At 33.5% G+C, this 11002-nt stretch overlaps 1 long non-coding RNA gene across 1 annotated transcript; it reads right to left on the bottom strand.

The window, feature by feature from the left end:
* Positions 1–3578: 3578 nt before the first annotated feature.
* LOC138135708 (uncharacterized) lies at positions 3579–4821 on the bottom strand. The gene is made up of 3 exons (XR_011161062.1): positions 4207–4821; positions 3768–4151; positions 3579–3711 (listed from the first exon to the last, which is right to left on the bottom strand). It is a non-coding gene; the product is annotated as an uncharacterized lncRNA (long non-coding RNA).
* Between the last annotated feature and the right edge of the window lie 6181 nt (positions 4822–11002).

Below are 11002 nucleotides of genomic sequence, written 5' to 3'. Positions count from 1 at the left end.
CGTGGAATCAAAATTCTCTTATTGCGTTCGGTTCCAGTTAAAACTTCGCAATCAATAGTATTTCGATGCATGAACTTGATGCATGTTCTTGTTCCATAGACTAAAATGCTTCCTTTGTATTTAAGTTTCTGATCAGTAAAACGTGCAATTAACTTTCAATACTAACTTATGTGGTGGCAAACCACTAATAGTCAAAGAATTTTGTATTTCACTCCGAAGAGTTTTTTTAATGAATAATCTCAATAAACTCCCTCTTGGAATGGATTTCACTGCGAGGGGGATTAAATCAATTATCAAATCATCCACTCCGCATTCGTTCCAAAAACGTAAACAATGACTGTTTTGATATTTGTAACACACAAATGTCCCCGACAAAGAAGATATATGAGTCCATAACTCCTTTATTTATCGGAGGATTTTAATTATTTATACACCAAATTAAATGGCTCTAAATAGGCAACAAAAAGCCTTAATAAATTCACATATAGGTCCAAGGACTTCAGGGCAAAACTGTCAAAAAAAATTTTTCAAATGCGAACACATAATTTTTTTAACACTTCTAATAGAGATTTTTATTCTAAAAAGAACAGTGTATCACAAGTGTACACTTACCTACCCAAAAAAAAGTTAAAAAATCGTCGATGCTTAAACTGCGCTCTGTACGTGCAATCCCAAATGTTATTACATATTTGTCATTTGTTTTTCCAACTAACTTAATTTGGTTAATTTATTACTTTGTGACGCAATGAATTTTGATAGCTTCTCGCTTGGTGCTCGTCATTTGTTTCAAAATGTAGTGTTATTTAAAAAAAAAATTTTTTCTTATATGAGGTTACACATGTCGTATACTGTTGTTTTCAGAATAAAAATCTCTATCAGAATTACTAAAAAAAGTATGTGTCCGTATTTGAAAAAATATTTTGACCGTTTAACCTTGAAGCACTTTGGGTTTTACGTGAATTTAGTAAGCTATTTTGTAGCTTATTCACAACCATTTAATTTGGTGTATAGATAATTAAAATCCTCCAGTAAATAAGGGAGCTATGGATTTGTCTTTTTTTTTGGGGACGCCCTGTATATTATATATAAATTTTATCTTTCTGCACTCCTTCTCCACATAAACTTTAACTATGCCAAATCTCATAATCCTCCGCGCGCGCAATTTGCTTAAAAAGGGGTACAAAAGTTTTCCTTCACGTATTAATATACAGGTGTCCCAGAACTTAGGGCGAATATATTAACGTGTATTTTGAAGAAAAAAAGTCCTATCTCAAATGATAACCGAGAAAAGACATTCTGAAGTTGACCAATTAGAGTTGAGCATCATTAAGGTGGAATAATCGCAATTTTGCGTTGCCTAGGTTTCCTTTTTATCCGTAAACCTCTATAATTCTGTCCATTAGATTTGGTCCACTATAATCTATTCCATCTTTAAAAAAACGATAGGTTGCCATGCTTTAATTTTGTTAAATTGGCAGTACTGAGGAAAGTAGTAGTTATATTTCATTTCATTTTGGTTGTAAATCTTTTGTAACTAAATTTGAACTGCTATGTTGCAAGATGATTCTAAAACAGAAAGTAAATAAAGTTATCAATAAATGTCATTTTGACGTTTTTCCAATTTATTTTAAATTAGACAACACAAAGTAATAATTTAAAGGGTTTACTACAAGTGCATAATGCCAAAAGTTGTGTTTGTCGAGTGTTGAAGGGTTAGGCACATTTTAAACGAGGTAGGGCCGATCTAAGTAATGATGCTATTATTAACAGATTGATGGATATCTTCAATGTGAGAACAATGAATTTGTATTCGATGAAATCCTGAACTGTATAATTAATTTATAGGTGGGAAGATCTGTTATATATTGCACAATTACAAAAAAAAAGGTCTGGAGGATACTACCGGGTGATCAAGAAGGACTGTTTAAGTTGGCAATACAATTAAGAAATTTTTTATTTATAACACTGTAACTGGATATGTTTTGTTGGTTTATTTGACAAATATCTGAAATAGGTATAGCATTAACACCGACAAGCCACCAACAACCGGAAGTTACTCCTGTTATACGATTTAAAATACGATTCAGTGTTACCAACTTAAACAGTCCTTATTGATCACCCCGTAGAACAACAAAAAAACGAAAATCAGAAAAGTGGAACCATTTTTTAAAAGAGATCTGAACGAAATTATTCGTGGGCTAAACATTAGAAGATGATTCGGAATCTAATGATGAAGATAATTCTGAAGATGAAATAATGGATGAGGTTAAAGTGTAGATGTCTTTTAAAAAAAGTGATTCCATTTTGGAGAAATTATCCGTTTTCTGCTTGTTAAACTATTTTTAATAAAAAATGCTGGGTTCTCTATTAATTTCTTGTAATACAGTTTCAATCGATTCGCAAAAAAGCGGAACATAAGTATGGCAACACTGTGCCTTCAAAATTTTCAGAATTCCTAACCAAACTTTTATTCAGATATACAGGATGAAATCTGTCAGATTGTCATGGCCAAGCATCGTTTTTTTAAAGTTTTGAAGCCAACCGTACAATACCACCACAACGCAATATTTGTTTTAAAGCATATTCTGCCATCCTGGCAACAGTTGCATCATCTGAACCTCCCTCCTCCCCTAAGTATAACGTGTGATAACATGCCTTCATCAGAACCGAAAGACCTTGTTAAAACATATTAGAATCCAGATTGCTGCAGAAGAAATTTGACACAAAGAAAAGTCCTTCTTGAAGTGAATATTAACGCGTGAACAGTTTAATTTGTTAGAACCTGTAAACCTGTTGAAAATGAAGAGTTTTGAATATCTTCAATACAGGGTAACTTTGAAGGTTGTGCAGATATTTGAACCTGTGATAGAACCCCACAAAAAATAACGATTGAGCCAATAATGATTTATACAAATGTTAATATTTTTCTAAAAAAAGGGGCTAAAATTTTTTCAAAGAAAGTTTGCAACTGAATACCATGGGAAAATGGGTCAAAAATAAATCATAGTAGACTTTTTTTGTTGTCATTTAATTCAAAATTAATTATTTTGACAAGAACAGCAATCTTAACTTCAATTTAAATCACAAATGTCTTTCGCCAACTTGGAGAAAACCGACATGATCTATGGCGAACATTCAGAGCTAGCACGGCAAATCTGCGGGAAAAGTTGCCTCAAAGGATATTTCGTAATGCACGAACCTTTGTAAACGTTGCACAGCATCTTCGGGATTTCGGGCGTTTCGGGCGGGATAAGCGTGATCTTGACCGCCAACGAGAGAAGATCGCAGAAGAAGACACTCCTCGCGAAATCCAAGAGTGTCACATAAGAAGATAAAATTGTTAATATTGTGCCAACCGAACAAAAATTACCCAGTATATACAGAGTGATCAACAAGAAACCAAATCAAGAGTGCTACCTCATCTTTTGTTTTATCGAAACGTATTTCTATCATGGATCAGCAGCTTTTATTTACTTGCTGTGGACAGTCGTTTTGTTGGCTGCCTACCTCTCAAAAATCTATCATTAATTGCCTTTATACATTTTTTGTAATTCATGAATAATAGATTTAAAAGCAAGTTATAATTAATTATTATTTATTATTGATTAAGGAAAAAACACACAGTTACACAAAATTCCTTCATAAGGCACAATCTTGAGTTACAAAATTTTAAAAATAATTATTTTTCACAATTCTTTGTTTTGTTGTTTTCTGTAAGAAAAGTGTAAAGTTATTATTCTCTAATTTTTGGGTAATTGAGAACTTACTCGTATCTTTTCTAGCAGTGTTTAAAACATTTAAATTACTCCAAGGTCAAAAAATAAGTTTTCACAAAAACTGCTCAAAATGTTCTCCATTGTGGTCCAGACAGAATCAAACTCGCCTCTCATAATTTCAAAAACCCTTATGAAGCTATCAATTTGTTTAGGGTAATGTGTGGGTTTTATTTCTTGCAACATACAAAGGGAAACAAATTAATATCCTTCTTAAAAAAATTCTGATAAGTGCCATAACACAATTTAACTTGTTGTCTTAAACGCCTTATGGAAGTTGAAGGATGTTCCTTGATAATTTGTTGAACATTTTGCACCATTTCTAAAATTTGAACTAAGGACTGACCTGACTTCTTCTTAATGATGGGTTATGATTTGCTAAAATTAGGTACTATAATTTTAAGACATTGATAAACTTGTTGATAACCAATACCATCAGGTTCGAACATCTGGCTTAAAATTCTTCGGTGTAAGGGGGTACAAAGTAAGGCCAGTCTTCATTTTCTTGTTTCACCCTCTTTCGAAAATAATCTAATAAAAATGCCTTCTCTTTAATGGTAAAACCCATTTTACAACTTATTCTGGGATAATTATTGCTTACAACTTCAATAAACGTCTGTAAACTTTGCCGAAATCGAAGATTTGTTTTCTAGGTTAAATCACTTAAATTGTCAACAACAACAACCTTGAATTTTGAAATGTGACATTTCAACGAAGCATCTCCGTACCAGTAGCGTCGCGTTTGGCAATAAAGATGATAATTTACTTACTCTTACAAATGTAAAATGTTGCTCTTGTTAATCTTATAAATTATTTCCTTTATCTTATAATAATAATAAAATGCACAATTATAATTCCAACGTCTAAAATTCATAAAGTATCATTTTTATTAAGTAGCGTTTGAGACCATAAATTGTCTACGCCCATGTTTTGACCGCTTATGTGCATATGATTTTGCTACGACGTGACCGATAATTTGCAACGCTTGCTCTGATTTGGATTCTTGTTGATCACTCTGTACTGTCGCGAGCAAAAAAAACTGGTCGTCAAAATCATGCTTTGAAGCAATGGAAAATACTCCATTGTAAAACGGTCGTAAATATCATAAACTATCATCATGTTTTATGACATTAATTGACATTTTCTTCTCATTTTCTTGACACTTTACTGACCTGAACATAATCAGGCAGGGAAAATAATTTAATTTATGACAATCTAACCACATCTTGAAATGACATTGACAACCAGAATTTTTTGCTTGCCACAGTATCCATTACCTGAGAAGGAAAACAAAATGCCATTAAATTAATTAGTAAATGAATGTAATATACTACCTATCATTCCTTTATTACAGCAATGGATTACTTAATAACATGTTTCGTGTAATAAATAATATTTAGTTTAATTGACAAAACGCGATGTTGTGGAAACCTAGAAATCTTTACGAATTGTGTTTGCCCATTGTAGTAGTATGGAAATATTCACTTTTGCCACATTATGAACTCGAAGGAAGAGTAAATTCGACAAATAGAAAATTCTCTAACAAGAAAAGCAAAACCTACTATTTAATTATTGCTTTTGTCATTTCAAATACTTTCTTATACAGTATCATATACAAAGGTGTCAACAAAAATTTTGAAGATTATACAACTCTCTATAAACTTGTCGCTACAATGCTAAACAATATTGGTGTCATCGTAATTTGTCACAAATGTAGTGACACATTTATCAAAAATGTATCTACATGCGTCTCGGTTCAGAGGATGCTAAGTCAAGTGAACTATAAAGAATTTCCAATGAATGAAATGGCGAAAACATTGTTGAAAATATCGATCGCAAAATTGTTTATCATGACAGCAGTGACCACTAACGATTTTATAAATACTAATTTTTATTCAAAAGTTATAGCTTTTTCTTTAGAATGGTACTACAGTTTCTTTGTGGAGTTATTTTTGCTATATTCTCTTTTAGTATTAAAAACTTTATACTCCCAGTTCAAAAATTATGTTGAACAAGACAAAATGTGCGATTTAGAGGCATCTGTAGCAATTTATTGTTGTTTGACTAAAGCATCAAGACAATTCAACAAATCATTTGAACGATTAATACTTCTAAGATCCTTTACTGATTTCGTTTTTATTACTGTAGAATTATCAAAGATTCCTGGATACGATTCAGATAAAGAAGATATTTTTCAGTATGTGTTGCAATTGGCAATTAATTATGCATGGATTCCTTTAATTTTAATAATATATTTTCTTGCCATCTCCTACTTTGAAAACATCTTACAGTGTGTAAGTTTTTTAATCTTGTTAATACACACGTATTGATGTTGTGTTCAAGGACAAGGAAATTATTGCATGTATAAATGATTTAATAGAACAAAGAAAACATGTCGCTTTCTATAAACAAGTAAGTACCTACATATTTTACTTTGCAATTCGATTAAGACAAGTTTTCTAGTTACAGATTTTTAACCTAAGGGTTACGATAAATCCACTAGAGTTTAGACTCTGTGGACTTGTGCCCATCAATTTAAATTTATTTTATTCTGTACGTTATTTTATTCATTTCCTCCCTATTTCTTATTGCTTACTTCTAGACGGTTGCTGGAATCGTCACATTTTGCATATATTTCATTCAGTTTAGCTCAATGTAAAAAAACTGTAACCTACAATTGCATCAGCTTTATTCAACATATAAGTATTGGATCCATCCCAACTACAGTTCTAGAAGTTCTCTTCTACGTGTGAAACAATTTTGAACGACTGAAAGTGAAGAATCGCCGCCATATTGGAAAATATATGCACTATTGCATTTTTCGTCATATCTTGTTAATTATTATCAACATTATGAAAAAAACATTAAATTCTATACAAAAAGGGTATTATTTATTTTTTGAGTTCAATAATTTCCCATTAAAGCAGCGGCGTATATTGTTATACAGTGTGATTTTGAAAGTTGTGCAGATATTTTAATCTCAGGTAGTACGTGTTAAAAGAAGACAAAATAACCCAGCATGCCTTATAGAAATGTTAATTGTTTACAAGAGAATAAAAGGAAAATGTTTGTTTGGAAACCGCTGAAAATTTTCAAATTTTGCGGGCTGTTTTGACGTACGACCACGAGGAGCGCAATACCATAAACAATTTGCAAGAACTACTGCATGAATACGAACGTGAAGAGCCAATTGCAATTGGGATCTGAAATGTTAGTTAATGTTTTTAGCAATTTATACAATCTTATTTACAATGTAGATTATTCACAATACCAATACACCAATACACGTCCTAAAGTCGAGGAGGACATGACATGTTGACAGTGAGGCTTACCAATTTCTCGGGGATACCATCTCACTAAATTTGCGTCAATCATTTACTGCCACTTCGTAATTCTTGCTTAAATTGAATCAGATAAAGTATGTATGTCGCAATCGAAGATATCATCTAAAATACAATGCATTTACGGTGTTTTGGCATAATGGGAGGCCATGGAAATTTCGTATTTAATTTGGTAGTAAACCTATCTGTTGAATTAGGTTATGTTTTTCTAAGTTTGAGGTTATAAATAGCGTCAATGTCTAGTGCATTGTTGTCAGTTTTACTAGTTTGCAATCGAAAAATACTCAGACATCGCGGGAAATTCAACAACACGTTATGTTCATTTTGATAGGTCTGCATGTAAGGCACTTTAGTGACGGAAATCATACAGTGTGTCCAACGTTAAAAAAGTAAATCATGGCCCCCCATTATGCCAAAATAACGTGAAGGGTGTTTAGAAGTTGTATTTTTGATTTCACCAGCTTAGTTTATCATTATCACTTACCGTGTGTATTAAAGTACAGTTTATTGGTGCGAATCCATAGATTGAAAAAGTAAGCGGATTCATTTTCAATCTTAAGCTGAACCTTTCTGTCTAAAATTATCAAAATTAACACATTAAAAAATTATTGTGAGACTTACAAATTTATATGGCACATGATAGACTTCTGTCTTCACGGTTTTGTCAAATGTGCCTATTTTAAAAAACAGCCTTTATATTATACAACTAGAGGATTGAAAATTCTCGATTATACGAGACGTGTTTCCGGTAACACGTCGAGTATAATCGAGAATTTTCCATCTTCGAGTTGTATACGGGTAGACTAAATCATGAATAAAAAAAATAAATAAACAAATAAACAGGTTCCCGAAACCGACTAGGCCTGGGCGCATTCAGTAGCAGAGCGATTTGACGGATTGGTTCGTGTAGTGACAATGAAAACAAAGGCCTCTTACGAAAATTTACGCTTTACCCATCGAGTGCAGGCGACATTAAAAAGTACATTCATCGATACTGCGCATGCGTTAAAAACGGGTTCCCAATAATTTAATTTTTGATGAAATCATTCATGATAAAGAGCATAAATTAATTGTTGGAAAAAAAAGGATTAAATTACCTAATAAACTATGTAATTGATTTGACACAACTATGTAGTTAGAAATTGACCACATTATTAATTAAATGGAAATAAAATGTTAATTTATAAATTTAAGTAGATAAACTAATTTTGTTCATACGAACAGATTTAAAGGCAACACATATACACTCCGCGACAACTGATTAGCCTCACCCACAAAATACAGATTTTTTCAAAATTTTGATGCTAATTGGTATTATTGCTAGACTCATTCAATGCACCAAGGTAGGCAACGATTGGTTTGGAAGACAATTTGTCACTTCTGACAACTTAGAATTAACTGTAGAATTTTTTCTCCAAAAGAAATATTTTAATGGCGACAACTGATTAACCTCACTAATTATAATTATGTTTAAAGTAGGTCAAATTAAAAAAATTATAATAAAGAGGTTGTTTACATTAAACTTTGAAGTTCTTAAAATAAATTGGGTTGCGGAAAAAGACTAACTACCGAAGAGATTGGCAGTATTAAAAGAGAAGAAGGGTACTCCAATCGAGAAATTGCTAGAAGAATCCATCGTAGTGCCAAGGTCGTGAATAATTTTGTTCAAGATATTGAAAATTATGGAAAAAATTAAAGAGGTGGCATTCAAACTGCCACAACAGCGAGGGAAAGAAGAACTATTTTACGCGAAGCCTCCAATTCCACTGTGCCACTATGACTGCCAGAAAAATTAAAGAAGCAGTAGAATCTGCAGATAGTTTAAGAACCGTACAGAGGCTGATCAAAAAGTGTGCACACTTAAGTCGACGTCGCTTGAAAAAAAAACCGTTTTGATTCAAAGGTATAGAGAAAATCGCCTCCATTTTGGTAGAAACCATAAGGCGTGACAAGAGCAATGAAATAGTGTAATTTTCACGGATGAAAAAAGATTTTGGTTTGACGATCCAGATGGATATTTATACTTTTTTCATGACTTAAGAAAAGAAGAAGGATTTGCCGCTCGTCACCACAGAAGGGAAGCCGGGGTAATGGTGAGGGGCGCAATTTCGTCTAAAGGAGTGGTGCATTTAGAAATTTTAAATGGAATTCAAAGTGCTCAGAAATATATGGATTTTTTTGATACGGGTCAAACCTATAATAGAAAGAACCATGGATGATGGATGCCTTACCATGGGTTTTCCAACCTGAACATGCTGCAGTTCATACTGCACGCTTGGTCAGTAGTTGGTTAGAGGAAGAAAATATTAATGTGCTCGCGTGGCCTAGTGTGTCACCCGATCTAAACATTTTAGAAAATTTTTGGGGTTGGTTTTTCAGACAGTTGTATGGTAATGGTCAACAATACCACAACGTAGGGCAACTTACCCAATGCCATACAGGCTGCCTGGAATACCATAACCCAGGGATACCTGAATTCTTTATTTAATTCTATTCCAAATAGAATCTTTGAAGTCATCCACATTATTAACGTTAATTTTTTTTTGTAATATCTAGTTGTTAAAGGTGGCTTTCCGGACTGTTTGTCACCATGTAAACAACCTCATAACGGCCGGAGTCCGCTAAGGGTGTCCGTTATGAGCGGGAGCGGCCGTTATGAATGACTAAATAACAATAGCAACGTAGGTCTAAACTTTATTTTTCAACTTTTTTACAATTGGTACAATAATTAATGTTTAATGTTATGGGACACACCTTGAATTAATCTAAATCCGTATGCCACTAGCAGATGTATATGGACGTGATCGAAGATGATGCTGCAAAATTTTAACACCAACACAAGCGCGATTTTGCAGGGAATAACGATGACCTCACTTGCTCTGTGGCCATCCGGACATCGGGAATATCTTGATCGCGATATTTTATTGATTTCAGTCGTTTATTTTCAACGGAAAGTTACGCGTTGAACAAATCTGACAAACAGCAGCAAATGTAGACAAGATCGAAGATGATGCTTCACAATTTTAACACTTAACACAAGCGCGATTTTGCAGGCAATAACGATGACCTCAGTTCCGGACATCGCGAATATCTTGATTGCGATTTTTTATTGGTTTCATTCATTTATTTTCAACGGAAAGTTAAGCGTTGAACAAATCTGACAAACAACATTGAAACACAAACAACGGTTGACATGACGACGTCCTCCGCACACTTATTAATCATTCGGTTTTTTCGATGGCGTTGAAAAAAATGTATTTCAAAAAGATAATTGTGAACGAATCGTAGAGATATTACAAAAACTATTGTACAATACACGTCCGTTAGGGCCTTTCAGCCTCGCCAGTATTATTCGACTCGCTCTGCGAGCTCGTCTCACAAAATCTCTGGCTCGGCAGTAAAGGCTATCCTAACGGACTTCTACTGTAAATAGTAGTTTATTTGACGAGTTTGTGTGTAAATTGGGCCTTTTTTGGTACGCGTGGGCCATTTTAAAACGCGAGTGAAACGAGCGTTTTAAAGGCCCACGAGTGCCCAAAAAGGCCCAATTTACACACGAACGAGTTGAATACAACGTTTTTTTGTTCGACGAGCCCCTTAAAGGCTCCAAATCGCTTAAAACCTTCAAAATTAGCTTGACGTTTCATTTTGACAAGTTGTGACATTTATCAAAATCCGTTCACACAGGAGAAAATTCTCAAATTCTGACAGTGTCGAACAAAAAATACTATTAAAACTCCCGCGCCTTTATTCAACGGTGAGCACGCCGCTTGTTTATAAATCAATATTCAGAGAAGTTATGTTGTGGGGGCTCTTATTGTCAAGGGGTTTAATTTCATGTACAACAGACACACAATAGGGAAAAAGGTGTAAAACTTTTTTAAAGAT

Source organism: Tenebrio molitor, chromosome 7 (assembly GCF_963966145.1).
Source record: "Tenebrio molitor chromosome 7, icTenMoli1.1, whole genome shotgun sequence".
Lineage (NCBI taxonomy): Eukaryota > Metazoa > Arthropoda > Insecta > Coleoptera > Tenebrionidae > Tenebrio > Tenebrio molitor.
The sequence above is the reverse complement of the archived record's forward strand: the minus strand, read 5'-3'. Positions and strand labels throughout refer to the sequence as shown.